This window comes from Ambystoma mexicanum, chromosome 8 (genome assembly GCF_040938575.1).
Source record: "Ambystoma mexicanum isolate Mex_15411 chromosome 8, UKY_AmexF1_1, whole genome shotgun sequence".
NCBI lineage: Eukaryota > Metazoa > Chordata > Amphibia > Caudata > Ambystomatidae > Ambystoma > Ambystoma mexicanum.
The window spans coordinates 746,390,912-746,416,308 of record NC_090929.1 but is presented as its reverse complement, the minus strand read 5'-3'; the positions used below and the strand labels follow the sequence as shown (position 1 = coordinate 746,416,308).

General features: G+C 43.5%; 1 protein-coding gene across 1 annotated transcript in view; it reads left to right on the top strand.

Moving 5' to 3' along the window:
* The first annotated feature begins 470 nt into the window (after nt 1-470).
* The window catches only part of TLL2 (tolloid like 2), a 1,535,386-nt gene continuing 1,510,459 nt past the window's right edge, over nt 471-25,397 (top strand). Inside the window, exon 1 of the mRNA XM_069610570.1 lies at nt 471-544. The gene's annotated coding sequence lies outside the window, so the exon portion shown is untranslated. The remainder of the gene's footprint in view (nt 545-25,397) is intronic.

Genomic DNA, 25,397 nt, shown 5'->3' with positions numbered 1-25,397 from the left:
TCCCCTGAACATCCCCGATGTGCCCAAACCCCCACACCCACCCACCTCACCCCCTTACTTACCTTGCTTTCTGTCTTGCCGGACCCTGAGATGCCTGTTCCTTTTCACTGCCGTTATTGGGAACCGGCGATGCAGGGTCCTTTTCTTTTTCGGGCAGCTGCAGGGGTTTCCCCCGCAACCCCTGCTCGCTACACCCCCGCAGATTTTGTTTTTCTTTTTTTTTTTTTTTTTATCGACCGTACCAAAATATACTTACCACAAAAGGTTCTAACATTTTGAAAGACTGTTATTTTTTTCACTAGCATTCTTTTACTGCACAGTATTCTAATAGTTAGCTATCAGAATTTGTTTTATAAGGCAAAATATTTGAAGGACAAGATGGTATATGATTTAAAATATGCATAAAAGGGTTGTTTATGAGAAATAGGAAGTTAATTATGATGTACATTTTTATTTTCTCTTCTAGGTGGTCTTTTGGAGCAATATGACCGCTTAACTGAGAATGCGACGTCTACGAACCCTAGTAGCAAAAAAGTTAAATATGGTACCCCATCCAGTTCTTTGGGTATCTTTATTTACTTTTTTAAATCATTCGGTGTAACAATTGCAACTTTAACACTAAGCATGTAAAGCATGGAATTTTCCATAACAAAAGTCTGCATATTATATCCCAGCACATTCTTAAGTGTATGTAATTCTTCTCATCCCTTGGTTAATGTACGTTTTTTAAAAAAAAAATCATGGTATGTGTTGTGATGGAGTTACTCCAAGGAGGCTGTGGGATGGTTATCTGGAAACACTTGGGGCTAAGGATCACTGCTCATAGCACCATGATGACCTTAGAATCTTTATATGCAGTATTCCCCAGCTCTTCCCCATTTCTTATGCTTATAAATCGTACAACCAGAGATCCTGAATCCTAATATGACCATAATACAGTTGGCCCATTTTGCAGAACACCTAAGGGGGCCGCAGACTGAGATTGGGAACCAACCCATTGAAAGATTGTGGTGGTGATCATGCAGTCTGAGGAAAACAATATTATGCACTTATAGCTGCATTTCTCTTCCTCTGGCATTCTCCTCCAAATCCTCCTCAATGTCTTTTCCGACAATTTCCTTGCTGCTGCAGATGATGGAGGAGGCGAGCACCAACAAATCTTTAATCTCCTGCTTTATATCTTTACCACCAACCCCCTACCCCACTTTTGCCTCCTTCATGGTTTCTGTTTGATCTCTTTTTGATCTTTCACCACCTCATCTGCAACCTCCCCAACACACACTAGCCCTTTCCCCACCTCCTCCAATGTCACTTCAACCTACTCCACCTTACCCTCCTCATTTTCCACCATTGCTGTCTCCCCCTCTGGCCTGATGGCTCCTTCTCCCCAGTGTCATAATCCAAACTTCTTGCAGGTCCTTCTGCACTCCTTCCTATAGCTCTTCAACTCATCCAAGTTCCTACTCCCGCCAGCAACATAACCCCCACACTGACTGAACCCTTGGAATCTTTATAGGGCCCTGGCTTCACCTACTAGCATCTCTTTGGGTTAAGGGGATTCGGGTGTGCAGGCTTAGTATAGGATGCTTGGGAGTTGTAGTTCTCTCGGCCAAGCTAGGTCGCCAATGTCTGCTGGACCACAGCCCCGGGGCATATGGCTGACATCTGGAGTTCCGAACTCCCTCATCCTGTTTAGTTTGCTGATATAGACATTAGCTGGTAAACCTGATGGTGGCTTCCAGTTCTGAGGTGAAGCTTGGGGCTGGTTGCTGTCTCCCAGGTCATGCTGTCTCCAAGCATGACCAGCTTAAGGATGAGCTGGCTCAAGCATGCTGACCAGCAAGTTTTGAGGATCTAGTCACAATCGTTCTTCAACTTGTGACTACCAAATACGAGAAAGACAGATGGAGAAGAGGTGTTCCAAATGTAGTACACCAACGGGCTCACTCAAGACCTCTGCTACAGTCGACACTAAAGAGGATACCGCAGAACCCATAAATACAGTTTTACCTTAGCTGGCTGCTTTTTCTCAGAAGGATGACCTATATTCACCAAGGAAAATGGCAAGCCTCTGTAGGTAAGACCCACAATTGGCACCTAGCTAGTTAGTGGCTTTAGGCACTGATATTGGTAGTGGTATCTTCTTCCTCAGACACTCATTTCGTCTTCCTGAGTGTGTTATTTTGCAGGATGATAGCCATCTCACACCTTTCTCCAACATGCTCAGGTGCTATTCCCAGAAGCTAGCTGGATCGTTTGTCCGGCAGGATTGGCAGTTGGGGGAATTAATGGGGATTTGTGAGGCGGTCCTCAAGTGATTATGGTAGGAGCCCGAATCCCTAGTTGTTGGTCCCAGAAGTGTCTCCCACAAGCTTTGAACTCTTATGTTAAAATGCACACAGCCACAGGCTAAATGACATTCCCCCGACACCCCAGCCCTCGCCCCTCCTATTGTTGAGGAAACTACATAGCTCCATTTTCAAGATGATGATAAAGAACGCTTTGGGGGCGTACCTCACGTTGTGGACAGGTGGCATAGACAGCTATCTGGAGTAATAAACATCACCACAAGAAGCATTGTATGCAAATGTATGCCTTTACCCCTTGTCCTGTAGTCTCAGGATGGTGGTTGAACTCTAAAAATGAATGATTCGTTAGTTACTGATGTCCATTGTGGCTATTAAGTGGCATTGTAACCACTCATGCACTGAAACTATTGCCTTGGGATGTGAGTAGGAACACACAGCCTCTGGGTGCTTGTATTTTCTTTTTCTTTTTTTACTAATCCATTGAGTGCACATGACCATGCAAGTCCAAATGACCATTCCCACCCACAACCTCCTCTGCCCAAATTACACACCTGTGGGATCGCTTTTAGATAGCTTTGTTATCGGCATGCCAATAAAATTTCTAAGCAGTCTTTTGAAAGGTAATAGCTTACTTGCAGCTGTAAATCAGCTTCAGGTGTGATAAAAATGAATGAACTAAGTGTGCCTTCAGCTATTTGATTTATAAGAAATGTGTCCTTGCCACTGTTTTTTGCAATAAAATCCTGTTAAAACGTACATTAGAAAAGCCAACCGTTGTGGCTCTCATATAGTTATAAGGTAGACCGTGCCTGGCAGATGACGAACACCATTTACAGTTGTTGCCATCTTCTGGCCAGGAAGTATTATTATGCCAGTTTCTGGGAAAGGCCTGCCACAGGCCTACACAAAAGTGAGAGCTGTTGGCTTTCCCAATGCATGTTTATATTTGTGTCCACTGTACGTAACTTATGGGTACAATTGTTAGTGGTCGGCTGCCATACATGGTTTGCTGCAAGCATTAGCCCGCACAAAGAACACCAGCAATGATTTGGTGCCAACCTGTATAGTTGAATCCTTGAGAATAAGGAGCAAAGTTATTCGAGAGGTGTTTGTGTAACCTAGGACACTTCTCATATTGTTGAGTATATATCAAATGTAATTTCCCTGTTAATACTACTAGTTGCTAGGAGCAGTCTGATAATTAACTCTGAGAACTGTCACAGGTGGCCTCAAGAACACACCAACTCTAAAAGATGGTTCAAGGGTTTTAATGAAAATTTTCAAATTGGGACTCACTAAAGGCGATTCCTATTTTGTCTCCTGTTCACTTTTCTCTCCCTGTCCCAGGCAATCCTAAAACCTGAGGTGGTCAATAGAAACTGATAACTCTATCTATGATCTGGCTGTCTGTGAAGACCTAAAACCAATCAACTTATTCATATTTTTTATTAATTTCAAAGCTTATGTAGGATTTGTATCCAAATCGATGGGCAATAGATCAGACAGTACAAATAATGCAAAAGTGAAAGCATGAACCAAGAAGACATAATCCCGCAAAATAAACTTCAGAAACAGAAAAAAAGTAATTAAGGAGACACAGACTTTAGTCGATGGAGTTGAGGACATTTTTTGAACTGGCTAAGTGTAGAACAGAAGCAAATCTCCAAACGGAGGGCATTCCAAAGATAAGGGCCAAGAAGCTGAAAAGAACAGAATCAATAGGAAGCACATACTGGGCGTAGGACAGAGATAAAATACTAAAATACTGAAAAGCAGAAAAGCAGAACTAAATTCTCTAGAAGGATAATACAGGGAGACTAAAGAGCATAGAAAAGAGAGCAAAGCAGTGGCGTTGGGGGGGGGGCCAGAGGGAAAGAAACATGAAGGTGTCTCACCCGCTAGTCCCCAGGGATATTTCGTCCAGGTGGCCAGGACACGGCCATCGCTATTGGATCCAGTTCCTGGGGTGGACCAGTGCAGGATCACCACCTGGATGAGGGGTCTTCGGGGAGTGGTAGTGGGACACCAAAGGGTGAGATGTGGTATCCCCTTCCCTGTAACACGTTGTCTCCATCCTGCCAGGTAGGATGCCTAGAAACTCAAACCCTGCACCCCCCTTTCCCGACACAAACACTTTCTCACAGGCAGTTAATTGTGAGTGACAACGGACTAACACCAGAGCCGTATACCTGACATGTCCCAACACAAGGGTCAGGCAGAGTCAGGCAATTACTGATAATTACACACACACCTAACTTCCATCACACTTCCTCACACGGATAAAAGGCGGAGCACGAAAGCCCACTCTGAACAAGGCAAAACCCACGATGAAGCAGCAATTTCCTAGATGGCAGTTTAAACCGAGGAGAAAGTCGGCGAGACCAGAGAGGGCTGCAAGGAGGGAACAACCCTTGACCTTTTCGGAGAAGAACTATGACTTTCAAGGGGCCTCGAGGAAAAGAAACCGAATACTAGGAATTGCAGCTGAAGAACGGTGCAGTGTGTGCAGAAGGTACACAGGGCACTCCCGCCTTGGTAGCCAAGGCTGGGAGAAGCAATTGCTGCTGTGGTACTGTCCCAGGCTCCGACATCAAAGCATTGCCAGTGAATTCAGTACAGTCGGTGAGTCTGAGAAACTGATAGTAGACCGGACGGTGTTGCGATCTAGGTTACAGAAGGCAACATTGTATGAGGAAAGTTGACTCGTATGTGGTTGAACTTTATGAAACCGAAATAGGTACCAGGTAGAGTGGTTGGGCACCACGTCAGTGCTCACTCTTCTCTGTTTGGTATCCAACTGAGTGTGTGATTTATTATTGGTCCTGCAATGTGTCAAGCTAAATCCTGTGTAGCCAATTAAGTGAAATTGGGCTGAGCACACAAGAGGGTGGACTAATTGTATAAAAGGGGATCTGAGCCCGGAAGAGGGGGATTCGGGGTGAACCGTGAATCACCCGGGAAGATAATGTTGAGACAAATGTGAACCCGACTGAGGGATGCCTACGAGTTATAATTGGTCTGAGCCCGGCTGAAGGAAGCTAAATGTATAAAAATGGGATCTGAGCCTGACAGAGGGGGGTCCAGGGTGAAGTGACTTGCCCGACTTGAATATTTGGAAGGGAAGATTTTTGTTGTTTTTGGTACATCAGGCCCTCTGATTCAAGAGACTTTGAACGTAAGAGACTTGGGCACAGAAGGCCCTGATGTTGGAAAAAGGAACTGTGATCTCATGCTGAAGAAGCCCCAGAGTGTGCTATGCTCGAGTGAACTGCATTGTCCTGTTCTGACGGCCTGAACATCCAGATTTATTATTTTGTGAATACTTATTTCTTTTTCATGAACACCTGGTAACTTAGCGGTAAGGATTAGCAATACTTTTTTTAGTATAAGCACTTTTTATTTTGACGAGACTCCACTAGGACTGCATTATTATTATTTTGATGGTCGTTGCTTGCTCCCATCTAAGATTTAAGTTTAGATAGGCATTTATCACCCCCTTCATAAAGTTCAATAAACACCCTTGAACTGTGGTCATGTGTCTGTTACTTTGATACCATGCCTTCCTTACAGGGGGCAGAGGGGGCTATAGCCCCAGTTCTTTTGTTTGTAGCCCAGATAGGTCAGGAACTACAACTAAAAGGCTTGCTAGCCGTGAGTCCCGACAGTCCTGATATTAGCATAGCCCAGATCTTTTTACAGACCGAGCAACACCCCTGGAGCAAAGCATGAATACTCTTAAGAACGAAACAGAAACTGAAACGCAATACGTTGTTTATTGGAAGACAGTATAGACAAGACAAATAGGGGGGGAGATACTAGATTACAAATGCAGAAAAAGCACAATTTGCACTGCAGAATTGAATGCAAACGAAGAATAGTGTAACTAGGAAGACCAAAATATAGAGAACAGAATTAATTGGAGCAAGATTAGACCGTAGTTTGGAGAGTAATTTAGTAGTGGCAAAAGTTTGAAAATGCTGAATTATCTTAATATTAAAGAGATGAAACCAAAACCATTGTAAAACGGTAACTATTTGGGTTTGATGTGGAAAGGAAGAATCAAAGATAAATCAGAGATTACATGCTTGATTACCGACAGGAAGCTGAAGAGGGGGGATGGTAATGGCCAAAGGAGGGGAATAGACAGAGAAGCTGGAAAGAACAGTTTGTCTTTTTTGTGTGTGCAAAGATGGAGGAACCGAGAAGGCATCCATGATTCAATATCAGAAAGGCAGGATGAAAGACGTTGATGAATGGAGTTGTCAAAAGAAGTGAAAGAGGTGAAAATGTGTGTGACGGCTTAGAAATGCACCTGGAATCCAAAGTCAAGAATCGGAGAAGACAAAGGCGAGGCCGTCGGCAAGGAGAAGTTCTACTTGTGCCGCAACACTTGCTACTTCATTCTTGGACTGCTGCCCAATGCCGCCCCTGGCTCCACCTACCTGCATCTGCTCTGCCTACATCTTTCCCCTCACGCGCACCGTGCGTGCGCACACGTAAGTGCGAGGCTGTTTGGCTGGGACTCTGCAAGGCAACTGATCCACGTTGCCGTCGGCAAGGGGACGTTTTTGTGCCGCAACACTTGCTATTTCATTCTTGGACTGCTGCCCAAGTAAATATTGGTGGTCTTTGTTGACTGTACTATTTGTTTGCTTGTTTGGACTTGCATGCTTCCTATTCTACTTTTCATTCCATTCATTCCGTTTTCTTTTTCTATCTTTCTTGTTTATTTCCGCCCCCTGGCTCCACCTACCTCCATCGGCTCTGCCTATATATTTCCCTCTCACGCGCACACGGAAGTGCCCCGTAAGTGCGAGGCTGTTTAGCTGTTCGGGTGTGCGGCGCGGTTGCGTGGGAGGGAAAGTATTTCGTTGTCATACAAAGGTTGTGATCTGAAAATACACTGTTCGGATCCATTGTGGGTGTTTAGTGCAGGTACAGTTTTTTGCTTTCACGTTCTACACTGAACTTATAAGAAAGTGACAAATGCATCATACAGTTACCCTTACACAGTTAAAACACTGTGTGCAACACCAGCTCCTGATTTTTTACACTTTTCTTTCACCATCGCCACGAGCATGTTAAGAAATGTTTAATCTGCCCTCGAAATCTCGAGCAAGTTCGTCTGTTACGGCGGAGACCTCGGCACTAGCTCTTGAACATGCCTCCCAAACAGCGGAAAATCTACATCCACAGCTTGATTTTATTAACGTTGACTCTGCTGATGGTGGCAGTTGTGATGACCAAACTCAGGTCAATACAGCTAACAAGATTGACTTGGGAAAGGATTTAACAACTGCCTCTAAACAGCAAATAAACGGACCCGTTCACTCGCACAGTTTACATAATATTCCCATCATTGATAACTCTTTACTTGGTGCAGCGTGTGATTTGAATGCTATCGCCTCGCTAGTTGCACCTGTAATTATGGCTGAATGTTGAGTTCAGGGTTTGGCCACAAATGACTCTGACACTCCAGTGAACTGTTAACTTATTTACTTAAGTTTAGGTACACCAAATACAGTTCTTAGAGTCAGGTAAGTAAAAGGGGACATAGGACACCCACCGGCATCCTCTCTCAGGGCTTACATCCTTGCAACTCTCAAACCTGGAACTCACTCATAGATAAACATTCTAAGCCCTGCATTCCATCTCAAGATTCTAGTCACTTGCACCAGATGAATGCAAAGTTAATCACAACACATCTTTCCCCTATAGGGACAACAACAAGAACAGTAAAGTATCGGTGGCAAGATCAATATTTCATCAAAAGATTTGTCCAGTAAAGTCCCACCTGAAAAACAAAAGATTATTCAAAGCATTTCATATATAACCACAACCAACTCCAAAAGGTTTAGACCCTGTCACCACTTCAAAATCTATTAACATTAACATCAATGTCCATCTGTGGATTAAAATTAAAAGTCCACCTGTGGAGAGAACATATTAATATGCCTACATAGAACAGCTAATGATGAACACTGTTATCAACTTAATAACTCTAATGAATATTTAATAAACACTCAAAACCTTAATATCTTATTTCACTCACACATCACCGCATACATGTCTACCAACATATGCCAAAACAATGGCACCAAAGTCTAGGAACAACATTTCCCTTTTTATACAGACAGTGTAATGGACAGTAGTCCGCTCAATGGTTCACCACAACCATTGCACCTTTTTACACATGCAACACATGTAATGGACAGTAGTCCGCTCAATGGTTCACCACAACCATTGCACCTTTTCACACATGCAACACATGTAATGGACAGTAGTCCGCTCAACGGTTCACCTCAACCATTGCACCTTTTTACACATGCAACACATGTAATGGACAGTAGTCCGCTCAACGGTTCACCTCAACCATTGCACCTTTTTACACATGCAACACATGTAATGGACAGTAGTCCGCTCAATGGTTCTCCACAACCATTGCACCTTTTCACACATGCAACCCATGTAATGGACAGTAGTCCGCTCAACGGTTCACCTCAACCATTGCACCTTTTTACACATGCAACACATGTAATGGACAGTAGTCCGCTCAACGGTTCACCTCAACCATTGCACCTTTTTACACATGCAACACATGTAATGGACAGTAGTCCGCTCAACGGTTCACCTCAACCATTGCACCTTTTTACAACCATTGCACCTTTTTACACATGCAACACATGTAATGGACAGTAGTCCGCTCAACGGTTCACCTGAACCATTGCACCTTTTTACACATGCAACACATGTAATGGACAGCAGTCCGCTCAACGGTTCACCTCAACCATTGCACCTTTTTACACATGCAACACATGTAATGGACAGTAGTCCGCCTGTGGAGAGAAATATGTTAAACTACATAACTCAATTAAAGAGAGAGACATGTACCTACAACATCACTCTAATAAACTAATATATATCAGCTCTAGTATCTCAACTCTAATCGCCTGCACCTCTGCATTCTCTCCTACTTCACCATTGCATAGAGAGTAGCGGAGGAACACAGAGCTCCCATCCCCATCAAACTTCATAACTGAGTCAGGCCTCCCGCTGCAGCACTCATGCCGAACTCCAGGACTCCACTCAAGCCAACCGCAGCAACCTTCGGTTCCAGTCAAAGGTAAGCGCTGACATCGGATAACTTTGTCAGTGATCTCAGCTGCCTTCACTATGACCAATAGCTTGTAGCCTTGGCGCAACAGATGTTTGCACAGTCCATGGGCCCCAGGCCCCTCCTAGATCCATTAACAACTTCCAACTCTTCTGAATGTCTGTACAGTCTCAATTCTCTTAAATGCTTTATGAGAGACTGCCACCTTGAACTTCACCATGCCAATGAATGAATGAACCTTGCTGCTCCAATGAACTTCACAGCTCCTTCTAATAACCATAAGTCTCACAGAGCCCACTGCACTTTACAGCAGACCGTTGTACCTTTCAACACTAGAACTTCTTGTCCCCACTGCACACCCTTGTCACTGAAGTGCCTCTTCACTCCCTATGCAGTGCCTCTTCACTGCCCCGTGCAGCACTTCACTGCCCTCGCAGCGCCTCACCTCTTCACTGCACCATGCAGCACTTCACAGCCTCTGCAGCGACCACTCACTGCCTCTTGCAGCGCCTCTTGACTGCCTCTTGCAGCACCTCTTAACTGCATCTTGCAGTGCCTCACTGCCCTTGCAGAATCTCTTCACTGCCTCATGCAGCACCTCTTCACTGCCTCACGCAGCTCCTCTTCACTGCCTAACGCAGCACCTCACTGCCCCTGCAGCGCGTCTTCACTGCCTGTTGCAGCACCTCACTGCCCTTGCAGCACTTCTTCATGCAGCGCCTCACTGCCTCTGTAGCATCTCGCTGCCCCTAGCAGCGCTTCACTGTCTCTGCAGCGCCTCTTCACTGCCTGTTGCAGCGCCTAACTGCCCTCGCAGCACCTCTTCATGCAGCGCCTCACTGCCTCTGCAACATCTCATTGCCCATTGTAGCGCCTCACTGCCCTGGCAGAACCTCTCCACTGCCTCATGCAGCACCTTTACATCCATAGCTGCTCTGTTATTCCAGTGCCTTCGTAGCGCCTCTGTCTGGGCCTTTCGTGCCCCCTCTGCCTCTGTAGCACCTCTGTCTGGGCCTCTATTGCCCTCACTGCACTTGCAGTGCCTCACAGCCATCCAGCGCTCTTACCTGAGAGAGGATCACTTCTCAGAGGGGGGGGGCGGTGGGTGTCTCCCTTTGGTGCTGTCCCCCCAGCACAGCCAGATCCCATCCTCGTCGCCAGTGTTGAGTTCAGGGTTTGGCCACAAATGACTCTGACACTCCAGTGAACTGTTAACTTATTTACTTAAGTTTAGGTACACCAAATACAGTTCTTAGAGTCAGGTAAGTAAAAGGGGACAGAGGACACCCACCGGCATCCTCTCTCAGGGCTTACATCCTTGCAACTCTCAAACCTGGAACTCACTCATAGATAAACATTCTAAGCCCTGCATTCCATCTCAAGATTCTAGTCACTTGCACCAGATGAATGCAAAGTTAATCACAACACTGAACTTCATAAGCGAGTACGCTTGTCAAATTGTCCCTCAACACCTGTTTCTAAAACACAAGGTGTGAGGGAACAGGTACAGTTTCACCAAACCCCAGTAAGGTTGCAGACTGTCCCTAGCTTAAACAGGGACGGACACACAGACAAAGAAAAAGCTCATGAACAAATTACTGCCAGCTCTCCGACTCTTGAAGCTGCTGGATTAATCCTAGAGCCTCTTCCTTTGCATTCTCCAGTTGATTTAACCAGCTCTGCTTCACACCATGTTTTAGGAGCTTCCTCTCATTCCATCCATGCCAATCTTCCCTTCTATCCTCTGGAAGAGTCGTTAATAGACCTAAACGAACATGAGCTGCAAAATTTCCCAGTACTAACTCGGGTACTAAATCTGCTGGACAAGGGCCACGAACACACTCATTTAGCAATCAACTCCCTGAATGCATCTACTTCTGATATTCTTATCAAATTGAGCAGAATGGAAGGCTTCATGCTAGCACATGAACACTTTCAAACACCTTCAACACACCAAACGTGCACACCTACTCTCTGCATGCTGAATCATCAGGACACTCCAGCAACAAGCTATAGGACACAAGAATCACAAACATGCAGTGAACTGGAACATTCTGTGATGAAGCCAAAATTGTTTACCGATTCATTAAAAATGCCAAAACCTGCTACACTTGTTGCATGGCACCCCTCCTGGGAGCATGGTAGCTTCCGGGATGTTGTAATGGGTCACGTGGCAGTAGCCACCTGACAAAGATAATAAAAGATGCAAGCCGCTTCCGGCTCGTTAGTCACTCCATCCAAGGCTCCGGTGTGTTTACTATACTGCACCAGGCTGGTGCCACACCTTGTGCTGTGGTCCCAAGGACGGAGCCCAGCACGAGGACGGTGCCCCTGCTGGGCAACGCCGTCCCTGAAGGTTGTTAACGCCATGTGATCATGGCTGCTGGTGTGACCCCGGCCTGGGTGCCCCCAGAGCCGGGGCCGCTGTGTGCTAGGTGCCCCCAGCCACGTGGGTCGCTCCAGTGATCCGGAGTGGCTGGGGTGAACCCCACCCATTCATCCGCGGCGTGAGCGCCGCACTGAGGGACAACGTCGGGTGAGCCTGACATGCGTATGGGGCCTGCCCGGTGTCCATTGCAGGCCCCAACACCATTCAATGATGAGGCCTCTCCCTCTATTGACTTAATGATGGTGGCAAAGCTCCAGCATGACAGAATTCTTGTTATTGAAAACATCCTTCTACAATACATGCTAACCTTGTACCTAATGACCCACTGCATTCAGTATACATGACTTATGACCGCAATCTAGCTAGAGTGGCAGTTGCTACCCCACCAAATAGCCCTTCGACGCTAATGGCATCGTAGAAGCTGATCACCCAAACTGTGTTGAAACCAATGTGTCAAATGATGACACATTCAGTCAGCAAGAAAATCAAAAAAATGTTCATGTCGCGTAAAGTTAAAAAATCATATCGAAGAGCGATTAAAAGGAGAAAGACAGCGCTGGCTCTGGCTAAAACCGACACACATTCGGAGGGTATGACAGATTGCAAATCCAAGTATCTGCCAGCGAAAAAAATAAAAGGTCTCAGCTCTGCTGTTAAAATTCTTTCCAATTTACCTCATGAAGATGCCATCATTGACCTTAATCAACTAGATCTTAATGCCTGGGAAAGATCGCATCTTAGCTTCGACTCAGAACAGGGATACTTTGCAAAAAACTAGTAGTACAAATACTCTTATAACACAAACACAGATGCTTAATTATTTTCCGGTAACGGATAACAAAAAGACTTTTGTTACCATTCAGGACGTTCTCCCACCCTCTTGTGGTAGCAATCCTTCTATTAAAGAAGATACTTTCACTCAAGGAAAAAATGTCCAGGCAGTACTTGCAAAGGAATCAAAGGTAAACACGGTTTCGCAAAGGGAAGTATGCCCGGATAATGATATGCTCTAGGTGCCTTATCCCTTGAATGGACAGACCCAAGCGGTACATATTTCCACTAGTCAAATCTTCAAAACTGAAAATGAGGTCGGGGAATTAGGCACACAGTGTCCGGATGGAACAAAGTCTTCAAGTAGTGCATGATTTATCATCTGAAATGAAATTACTGATGGGCTGGTACTCGAGTCTTGACAAAAATTGACCAGCTAGTTTAAATCGTTCAGCTTTAATGAAACTCTTCCACTTAATTCCATCTCTCCGTAGCTTGATCTCAGAGGACGTGGAATGTATCAAAATTCCTGTTTCAAAGAACAATTGCATGCTTTGCAAAGTACAAACTCACATAATCACAGAGCTATTATGGGAGCATGAACCGGACCGGAGGGCTCTTGGTTACCAATTGTTTGTTTAAATCAACAGAAGAGACGGTCTTGTTTATTGAATACCAACCACCCTCGGCTTGCTTGCCTAGTCGGGGAACAGTTTCTGACCAACATACTCAGGCAGCTAATAATGCCTTAAAAGAGCAACTCGATTCCTTTGCCAACATAATAAAAGGACTTGCATAGCTCGAACTGTTGATGAAAACTCTAACAAATACCAATATGCAGTCTATGAACTCATAAAATACATCTCTTTCGATTTGTTCATGGAATTGTTGTGGTTTTAAGAACTATCACACATGGTTCCAATCTTTAAATTCGCCTAACTACCCATCAATTATTATTCTACAGGAAACTGTCCCTGAAGGATATTGTTTCAGATGGGTATACCGCACATTCCCAGCATGCCGAAAAAGGACACTTAGGGAGACTGTTTGGTGGACTTGCTGTTATGATCAAAAAAATCCATTTCTCCTCTTGAGTAATTTTTTCTTCTTCACAACTTTTGGTCATTGATTTATCATAGTCTTCAAGTTCTTCTTGAAATTTTCTGATTGTCTCCCTCTACTGGAATCCATTCACTGTGCCCATTGAAACCATAATTTTTAACCTAAATGCAATTCTAATTGATATCTTTTTATTCAATGCTAACTTTGAAATTATTATTGGAGGCGACTTCAATTCCTCGCTTCTTGTGGTGCATAAATTGTATTCATCCAATTCTTACTCGCAGGTTAATGGCCTATCTTGGGTTCAATTCTTTGAAGATTGGGACCTTCACATAATGTTCTCTGATACACAATCTGTACCTTTTACATGGCAGAGAGGTTCCCATAGATCCTATATTAATTATCTGGTACTATTGACAGGTGCAGCCAGGAAAGCAGGGCCTCTTATCCTAGCTCAAGCTGGGAATAGTGATCATCTTTTGCTGAATTGCACACTATCCATTCCTTTTTCCACACATTTGGTAGGCTCTACTCTTATCTTTCCAATTATTGATAGGCAGATGCTTTTGGTCAGATGGCATCCATCTATTTGTAGGAAACTTAACAGTCTGGTTAACCGTGACCTTTGGGTATCACATATTCACTTCAAGGGAGGTGAGAAAGCCATAGGAATCTATAGATGGAACTTAAACATGATTCGTGTACATCTCCTGGATTTAGCACGGCTAGACACTGGTATTGAACCAGTTATGCGACATAATCACTTTAATTACTCGATAAGAGCATTGAAAAATCACAAAAATCATGCATTGAGACAGCTGAAAAGCTCGGATTGTAACATCAAGTACCTTGCAACAAAAAAATCTATCATGCTAAATTACAAAAATGATATAAAAAAAATCAAATTTGATATACATTTTAAGAATAATCAAAAAATTATCAATTTCATGTGCAAAAAAAATACATGGCAAATTTGGGCGCTGATTAGAAATCCAACTGGTAAGCAAAAAATTGACCTTCAATCAACAATCTCGGGTGTGACTTGGGTACAATATTACAGAGCCAAGTATACTCTTCGGCATAGTTTTTCTGAATTCAATGCTCAGGAATATTCTAAATTGATGCTACCTTTCTGTCTTTGGGGAAATAAATGATACCCATGATGCCTTAACCAGGCTGAAAAATTCCAGGGCGGCAGGTCCTGACGGGCTGCCACCTTGTGTTTTGAAGGACTATCCCCATTTTTGGGCGCCAGTCCTTAAAAGGCAGTATGATATCCTATTTCAAACCAGGATTATTCCCAGCTCATGGCTTACGTCCATTATCATTCCGTTGCACAAAAAAGGGCCAATGGACCATCCTTCCAACTACAGACCATAGCCATAATAGACATTGCAGCTAAAATCTTTGCCTCATTAATTGTTTAAGATCTGAATAGCTATAACAACACGCACAACTTTCTTTCACACTTTCAAACCAGTTTTAGAAAATCGGTGGATACTCAATTTAACGCGACTATCTTAGCACATATGTTGGAATCCTCCCATCAATCAGTAAATGGACCCATTTATATGGCATTTCTAGACCTCTGTGGCTTTTGTTAGTGTGATTAGAAGCGTCCTTTGGGTTAAAGGGCAAAAATTTGGCATTCCTCCACGCCGCATACCTATTATTGCCCTGTTACATCACAACACAAACTATTAAATTAGAATTGATCAAACTGGCTCACTAACTGAAACAATTCCTACAGAAGTAGGAGTCCAGCAGGGCTGTAACGTGGCGTCTGTGTTATTAAATCTCTATCTCGCAGATGTGGACGACCTATGGCTCAATCAAATAACTTTTCCGGCAAAACGGGGTAGGTTACGTCTAAGCTGGATGGCCTTCGCAGATGATGTGATCTTATTCGATCGAACTCGTTGCGGTCTTCCGGCAAAAATTGACATCTTTGCTGAATTCTGAACGCAACATTACTTAACCACCAATGCTGAGAAATCCAACGTTCTTATATTCTCAAACAAAAAAAAGGTACATTCTACAACTGGACCATAGGCGGAAGATCCATTCAACGCAAATCTGGTCTGACCTATCTAGGATATGAGTTAACCATCACGAATTCCCTGACAACATGGTACAACTCTCTCACTATCAAAGCAGGTCCCTTAATAGCTCAAATGCGAATAATCCTCAGTAAGATTTGTAAATTCTCACTGACTCCTTTGATAGACTTGTATCTACTCAAAGTAGAGTCTATCCTTCTCTATGGGCTGGATATTTGTATCTTGAACATAAACAATCATCTAAACAGGATACAGGGCCTTATCTGGAAAAAGGTATTACTTCTTCCAAAAAAGTCTTCCAAATGCCTGTATTAGACCTGAATTAGGTATATCTTCACTCGCTATCAGGTTGCAATGGCGTAGACTTAGCAACTTTATCAAAATGTTACAACCACTGGTAAATTCCCTGTATGAAGACCTCGCTGAGATGATAACCAGAGATTCTCCGATCTCCATGGCTAGATTTAAAGAACAAATGTTTGCTCTACTAGCAGAGCTGAGGATGGTAAAATTTGACCTGGTATCCCGGCCGGGTCTAGGTAAGAAAAACATTCTTTAGTTAGATTGGGCGTCCACTTTGGATCAATTAGTAAACTATGCTCAACTAACTGAATATGCCATATTTAGACATAAACAAACTCCAAGGCTACATTATCTTAAGCTTTGTCCTAGTGATCGAGTTAGACAAATGTTTGAGATTCAGGTTAAACGTGTTCAATACTAAAGAACGAACCAAGTACTGGAAAGATCATCATGTACATTTATCTGACCAACTCTGTCGTTTCTGCCACAAGAAGAACGAAATAGAAACTCTAAAGCATTTAACTCTCTATTGTCACTCTTTTGAAACCCAACGATTGCTTTGTTTGAGCAACTATTTGGCGAACACCGCAGGTTGCTCTATGGAACTCTTTTGGATTTTTTGTATGTGGGGAGACAACACCACCTTGCTTATTGCTCTAACTCACTTCTTATCTTTTATTCAAACAAAACTAGACGAAGACGTCATTTAGTACTTAGAAATCTTTCAATATCTGAATAACTAGTATCTATTGTCTAAATTTCCAACCAATTATACTAAAATTGTTAATCAATATTTCTTGTCTAAACCTTTCTGTAAGCACTTGCACCGAAATTGTTGTAAAATCTAACAATTTTTTGATGTAAGCATTAGTGCACACTAATTTATGCAGGTGTTCATTTTTAGAATTGTTCACATCACCACTGATAAGCTTTGTTGCCTGCATTACATGATCTTTTGTATTATGTGCTGGGCCTATGGAGATATGTCAGTACATTTGTAAGATCACAAGAGTTAAGCTGTCAAAGGTTTAATTTGAGGTTCATTCCTGTGATACATTTTGTTTTTTCGGTATTAGCCTTTCGTCTTCATGTAAAGTTTGTATTAGTAAGAGTTTTATGATTTATGGATTCTTTCATAGAATTGTAGAGAAATCATGCATGTTGTGTTCAGTTCTATGGTGTATAATTTCACCTTTTTTGTGTCTATGTATTGTAAAGATGCTTGCATCAAACACAATTTTCATTTTTTTTTTAAAAAAGGCGAGGTATAGTGGGAAACTAAGAGGGCCTAAAACTGAAGCCTGAGTAACACCATATGAAAGAGGGTAAGACTGAGGCATAGACCTCCTTCAGGAATCTGTGAAGGAACATTCTGAAAGATATGAAAGAAAACAATGGATAGCAGCGTCAGAACACTGTAGAGATGAGTGTAGAGCGGAGTATAGAGTGATCCATTGTGTCAAAGGATGTGCTAAGATCAAGTTGAACAAGAATAGAAGTGAGTTTACAGTAACGAGCATGAAGAATGTAATTTGAAACATAAAGAAGAGCAGTTTGTGTAGAGAAACCTGAACAGGTAACAGTGATAAGGGAGTAGATTGTGTAAATTAAAATAGGAGCTGAGCTGGGACTGAACAATTTGTTCAAACTATTTAGAAATGTAAGGCGAAAGAGAGATTGGGTGGAATTTAAAAGGCTTGGCAGGTTTGGGAAGATGTTTTTTAGAAGTGGATTTATGTTGGCGACTTTAAAAGAGGAAGGAGAATAACCAGAATATTATAAAGAGCTAAAGAGAGAAGTTATGAAGGATACAAAGGCATGAAGAATAGGTTCAATGGGTGGGGCAGGAAGCTGCCCCTCTGATTAAACCTATTCTTCCTGCTCTCTCTGGAAATTTCTAGGCGGATCCTAAACTGGAGTCCCACAATGAAAATACATCCTAAAACAGTGGTGCCTTTCAATCACTCTGGTTTCACTTGATCTTGACCACTCACGCTCTTGTACTCCTCACACTGACGTTCTCTCCTTCCTTTCCCTTCTTTTTACTCTCTTCCTCCCACCCTCCTCTTTCTCTCCCTCTCTGTTCTTCTTCTTCTCTCTATCCCCCTGATGTTCTTGTGTCTACTCCTACACTCCCTTGCTCTCTGCTAATATCCTCTCCACTGCTTTCTACTCTTCTCTCTACTACTCTCACCTCTCTACATCTACTGCCCTCCTTGCTCAACTCCCTCGACCCATCCCACCACTTTCCACTACACCCACAGAACTCCACCCATCCTTCTTGCACAGTCCCTCTTCTTTCAGTTTCCCCCTCAGCCTCATTCCCTCATAGTCTCAGTCACCTAATTTAGCATAGACTCACTCTCAAATCCAAGTACCATTTTCTCACACCAACCAATACCTCACTGTGTACATGCTCTCAATAATCTTACTCAATGCTCCACTGCACTGTCCTTCATCTGCCTACTGTCTCGGTCCACCTTCTCCTCCCTTGACCTCACCCAAAACAATGCACACTGCACTGTCCTCCCGCCATGCTCCCTTTCCCCTTGGTCCGGGTGCCAACCTGGTTCCCCAGCACAATCCCTGCCTTTTATTGTCTCTGGGGACATATCGTACAGGTATGAGGCTTTAAAATGCCTCTTAAACCCATCTTCATCTGTAACATGTGTCCGTCATAGTTCTGCAAAGGCGCCCCATGACAAACGCAACCAATCTCAAAGTTCTTATGCACGCGGTGTGAATATGACTGGTTGCCGGTCTGCAGCACGTACCGATACGCTATCCTACTGTTCACTGTTGACTCTCACTGGTGGGTTGTGCATGCCCTTCTCCACAACAAGGACCTCTGGGCTTTGTGTTTCTGGAAGAGAGGAAAAAGAACACTGGCCACAGTGGGGCACGGCAAGTATTGGCTGATAACAAGCGATACTTGACAGTTGCAGCCAAGCATATTTTGATTGGATAGAGATTGGAGACTTTCCAACTCCCTCACCCGACGTCTGGGGCAGGACCCGCTCTGGCAAACACTGTTAGGCCTCCTGCCCCAGGCTGAGAAGGGTCCACATCACTCCTTCACAGGGTCCGCTCCCTGACGCCATCGCAGAATCCATGAAGATGTATGTATTTTATGGATAACTGCTTTGTGTGTGGGCACATTCACTATGTACTGAAAGAGCACTCACGTGACTTTATTGTTTCTGTAAGAAATCACATACCAGAATGAACTGCACAATAGATTTGTATGCTCTAGTGAAACTCGTATACTAGGCACTGTATAAACCAATAACTCTGATGCGGGATCTCACATTTAATATAGGGGAGTTTGACCAAGGGAGTAATATTCAATTAGTTTCTTTTTAATTCAAATTTTATTTCTTGACATTTTTGATTTGGCATTGATAATGCCTCCAGATGTGAATGTGAATGCATTTTACAGAGAGCTACAAATCATTTGAATCTAGAACTATGCATTATTCGTATTTTGGAGTACAAGGCTTGGTTGCAATGTTTTATGGGCCCTGGGAACAAAATCAGCTTACAGTCCATGAGTATGCATGGCCACCACAGTCAATGTCAGATCTTTGACAAATTAAAAGTCAATTTCCTCGTATGTTGGCTTGGCCACCCATTATTTGCTTCGTTTTGTAAAGGCATTGTAGTAACGTGGCACCCCCAATTTTCCTCAAGTTCTCGCTTGATCTCTACTTACGTGATTGTTATGGGCAAGTACCGCTAATCTCGTTCTCGACTCCATACCATCTATGCCGAAGTGCAACCTTTTGGGCCTGTACTTTAGGCACATATTATGGAACACCTCCAAATCTCCAGTCTGACAGAAATCGGTGAGTCCCTCTGGTCTCTCGAAAGCGTTTTATCGTACACAATCTTTTCAAGTGCTTTGTGTGGAGGTGAACATGGCATCAACCACTTCTTCTTCCGTTCCTCCCCCTCGACAATGGTCCATGTGCACATTTGTGGAAATGTTGGTTTTCTGTCCATGCGTGTACGTTGGTACAATGATGCATCAATGAATTCCATTTCTCAATTAGAATTTCCACAGATCCATCACAAGTTGTGGAGCTCCACCAAAGATGGTTGTTGATGGACTGACACCATTTTAGAAGGTTTTCCGAACCCTTCTTTTTCCCAGTAGCTTTAATTGTTTTGATTAATTTTGCAACGTCCCATATATCAAATTGATGCTGAATGTATGGAAACTGCTCTTGCATGGCCTTCGCTATTGAAACGTGCCTGTCAGTGGCTATCACATCTGTTTCAATTCCCGTGGATTGCAGAAATTGAATGGGTATGATGAAACCATGTTTGTCCATGGCAACAGACGAACATTCAGACACCTGCACCACCACAGAACTCAAAATGTTTTTACTTTCAATGTCTTGAAAGTGGTAAGTGCAGTACTTTGCAGAAAATCCTGGACTGTCGCACTGTCCATCGCCAGCTAGCCAGAAACATTTGCCAGCAAATCTACTGTCATTGTCCTCTGTTCAACATTCCAAGCATGACTAATAGCAGGGAATAAAACTTCCCTTTGGTATGTGTAGTTTTGAGTTTTAGCAAGGAACTCAAGACCCACAAACTGACAAAGTGGAAATCCTGCTGAAAGTCGATCTTCTGAACAGTAAAGCTGCTGAACAAAGTAGATTCCCAGCTGACACTTTGCCGAGCATCGGTTGAGCAGACCATGTAAATGTATTATGGAGGTGGACACAGGTTGCTTGGATTTTCAGGTTGGTGCCTTGTAATAAGCTAGACACATTCACCAATGGCTCCCTGCATATCTTGGCCCCGATTATATGTTCACATTTGAGCATGCGTACAAGGCAGCTCTCCAACACAGTGTACTTTTGCTCTTTTAGTAGCCAATCATCCTGCAGTACTGATTTTTGTGGGTCGACAGTGGTGGACAAATCCTCAAGACTTTGCAAACTGAAGTTGAGATCTTGTGCAAGATCATCGGTCAATTTCGTTGACGCTTCAACCTCGGTCAGTTCATGTAGTGATAATTCAACATAAATTGGAGAAACGGCTAACTTTGAATGTTTTTTTGGTGGAACATTTTTAGCGGGTGTAGATTGTGTGAAGGGGTCGGCAAGCAGTTGCAATGCATTACCACTTTCTTCATTTTCATGTGTTCGACCTTGCACAAAGTAGAAATGGTCTAGGCTCACTTTGTAAGGGTCGCATGTGACAGTCCATTCATTTTCCGGTCACTGGACAAATGCATCACTAGTCTGCTTGTTGACTGTGCCACGCTGTGCCTGACATATTAGTTGCTGTTTGGCAAGTAACATCTTTGGTTACAAGCGATGTCTGCGTCTTTATACTCTTACCTCTTGGCTTCTAAAAGAATAAATAGAAGAAGATGCTGAATGTATTGCACACATACAGAGTTTACGATCTTGCAACTAAAAACCTAGAAAGATCAAAATATCTGTTCAAAAACTTGTGCAAAACAAACAGGTACGTTCTTTACCCTTGGTTTCTTGATTTACTTCAAAACAGTGGCATTCTCATTGCAGACGGAGACATGAAGCAGTAAAAAACATTTTTATATGGTTTTAATAAAGCAAATTTAATTTCAAAGCAAACAAACATAACTACATATCTACAAATCAAAAACAACTAGACGGACTGGAAAAGATATCGATATAATGAAAATGTATTCAGAATGCAATAAATGTATACCTCGGTTCCACATCTGGCATACATTCCTTGAATAGAGTAATATACAAAAAAATACAATGTCAGCCAAAGTGCACAGTAACATTTTGCATTGGACAGAACACCTTTAAGCTAAGCATTTTACTTAGACTTTGAACCGTATACTGTTAAGGTGGCTGTCGCAATACAAATAGAACGTTAGTATGGATAAAACCGAGTTCAAACATGGACTTGATTGGAGGTCACCTAGGAACCTGTTACGCATTTGGGGGGCGGGGTGCAACGTTACTACCAAAATCAGAAAAGTTTTAAACGGTGCACGGTCACATACATTTGTGTCTCAAAGTATATCCAATTTTGGATGTACTGTGATTCTTGAAAGTGAAATGTGAATAGAAATACCTCAAGCTGTGGACCTGTTCCAAAGGATGACAAGATAGTAGTCAAAGTGCCACCATCCACCTATAATACAGCACTTGTTTTAATACGGATTAAAAAGCAAAATGAAACAGAAAAAATGCAATGCAGAAGAAGGCACATACTAAACAGAAATGCATACAATGTTACACACATACACAAAATCATACCTGCCACTTTGTACAAATAGCCACTTCTGCACATAATACATTTTGATATGTTTACATTGAAAGCATAGCACATGCATGTAGTTCAATCACATTGTTAGGAAAGATTTCATGATTGTATGTACTTTTCCCTCCATGTGACAACCCCCAAACTTTTTGCTGCTGTTTTACACCCTGATCTAGACTTTGCCAGAGAAGCGCAGCCTTCCGCCGCACTCCTCTGGGCTTTCGCTCAATTCTTATGGGGAAACTGATATGCCCTTAAGACAGTCAGTACTGGGAGACTTTGTTTCCCTTAGTCTTTTCCTCATGTTGCAGCTTTTGTGCAACATGAAACAAAAGTGCACTGTAACTTACTTTACCGCGCTCTTGGGTCTCTAGTCATTCCAAAGGCCCTAGAAACTCTCGCTGGGCTTATTATGAACTGTGCAAGTGTGTCACGGACAGGACTGTCTTGTGTTTTGAACCCTTTTTTGCCATGTTATCCGCGCTGACCGCGTTTGGCACAAATAAGTGACCTGGCTCCAAAATGGCCATGCCACAAGGTTCTTTGTCCTGTCCTTTGGCCATCTTGCCCCTTCACCTTCCCCAGGTCGAGCCGACACGGGTCAGTCCTTATTTGGTCATGCACTTTCCCGCAAAACCCAAAGCTTTCGCGGGCTTCTGCATTCCTTGTGTGTATGCCTCCAGGATGTGGGCTGGGATGTCTGTTACCAATACACATCCTGGGTGCCAGAGAGTCTGGAGTGTCCTGAATGCCTGGGACCACCATGGTCCGTGATAGGTCCACGTATGGTGTGAGTGTTTGTGAGCAGATCTCCCATTGGGTCCTCTCTGTTTTGGCGTGAAGGGAACTTTGGATAAGAGGAGGCTAGAAACACCACTACCATGTTGATCTCCTGAGTTCACACCGAACGAGGGATAAGGAGCCAAGTATCCTGCAACAAGAAGCTGAGTCGAGGAACAGCTGGTGAGCCGCTGAAGGATTGACACCCTGAACCGTTGTCGTCCTGCGAGACCCCTCTGCATCTGATCGTCCTAGAAGGTCTGCGAAGGCGCTTCGACCCATTGGAATAGTGGGATCAACTATTCCCGGCACCTTCATCAAACCCTGCAAGTAAGCCTCTTCGGAAGTGTCCCTGGGCCAACCAGTGGGCTGACCAGCTTACCCAGGATGTTTGCTCTGTCACCGTCGCCGTTTCAGGGAAGACCTCGAAACTTGGCCTACTGCTAGCTCTGTGTCCACGGCACCCTCACACTGAATTTCGTACGCTTGGCATTCCCAGGTCTGATGTGAGACGAGTGTGCCCTGACCAGAGTAAACGCGGTTGCCATGTTGCCCTGCTGTGGTAACAACCTGTGCACGTTCGCTGCATTTGGGACACCCTCGACCCTGCATCCTGCTACACAGAATCTACATGGCGTCGAGAAGTCCTGCTCATCGCAGCTGAACCTGCCAGCAACGTGAACTGAACTGGAGAAGTCTTTTCTACCGCTGTTGCCAAATAGCGACTCTATCCCGCACTCTCACCCTGCCTCTGCCCACAAGTGGAGGCCTTGCTTGAGTAGTGGGGACTTGTTCTGCATCGCTTCATTCACCTTCCTGAACTGCCCAATACCCTTGAAGAGACCCTACTTTATCCATTTGGCACTAGCGCGTGCAGGTACTTTTAGCATAAGGCTCCTCTCTTCGTAGGGCTCGGACTTCCTCCTAGTTGGGTGTATGGCTGATGTCGAACTGGGTCTAATGATTACTTGCACTGCCTGTTTTCCTCCCTATCTAGGTGGTCTACATATTACGTGCTCATAACTCCTTAGACCCCTCGGTCTTGTATATATATTGTGTTGATTGTGATGTGTTGGTTTACGTTAGTATTATTGTGATTCTTTGCTATGGTCGATGTTACAAAGGCCTTGTAATAAATGTGTCTATATTTTTAATATAACACCTGTCTGGAGTAATTTGTAAGTGTCCTTGCTTTGTGTGCTCATTGAGGTCTTTCAGTCACCCTCACCCCTCTTGAGTCTTAGTCTTGACCGCCGCCATCGCTACCCTGATTGGTCTGTCTTGCACAGAGGTTACCATGTTCCAAGAAACTAGGCTGGCCTTCTGAACCTTTGCCCCTCCAGGTCAGAGTTCAGAAATCCATTTTAACACACATACAAAGAGTAGTGTAATATAATTACTTGGTATGTGTATGGGATTGGTGCTGACTCCGGAAATGAAATTGATGCAGAATCTTGCTCCTTCATTTTCAGCACAATATACGAAAATAGTACAGTGGAAAAGAAAAATTAGTTCTTGAAAAGTGGACTTATGCGACGCTATAACATTTCACTTTGTGCGTGTCGGTAGGGGTCACCATTGGGATAGAAGGCGTGTCAGTGGTTGCGTTGCTTGCGAGTGTCTGTTCTTCCATCAATGTGCTCTAAGTGAAGGAGGATATGTCAACCAACACATTTTCCAAAATATTTTCCAAGGGGCACTGTGGAAGTTTTCATCAAGGATCACATTTACTGGTCAGAGGCTCCAGAAAGTGGAGAAAGATGAAGTATACTAAGTTGAAATATTTGACACTTGTGTTGAATCCAGTGACTATGGAAAATGGAGTAATAAAACAGTGATGTAGATAATACTTATTAATGCAGACCATCGTCCTACATACCAACCAACATAATAAACTCAACGTTCATTACTTACTTCACCAGCTGCATGCGGAAATTGATTGGGATGGCATTTGGAAGCAATTTCGGAAGAACTCTCAGTTAACGTTTTTTTTGTGTACCTTGACTGGTTGTACATATCCTGGGTGAAGTGCAGGCTGCAGACACGGAATCGATTGGACAAGATTTCCTTGGCCTTCATTTTCATTTCGTCCACTTTACAACTGCAAATTCTAAGCCATCTTCTTATTAAATCAATATTCTTTGGGAATACATGCAGGATAGTACCCAGATCTTTGACGTGGCTTGCAGAAGTGCAACCGACAACCACATAGGATGGCGTTCTTGAAAAGTGCGTGAGAGCTGCATAAGGAAAATGAACTATTAGCACGAATAACACAGGAATAAAGCGAATGTGAATAAAGCAATTTGCACCAGAGATTTGTCTTTAAAGTT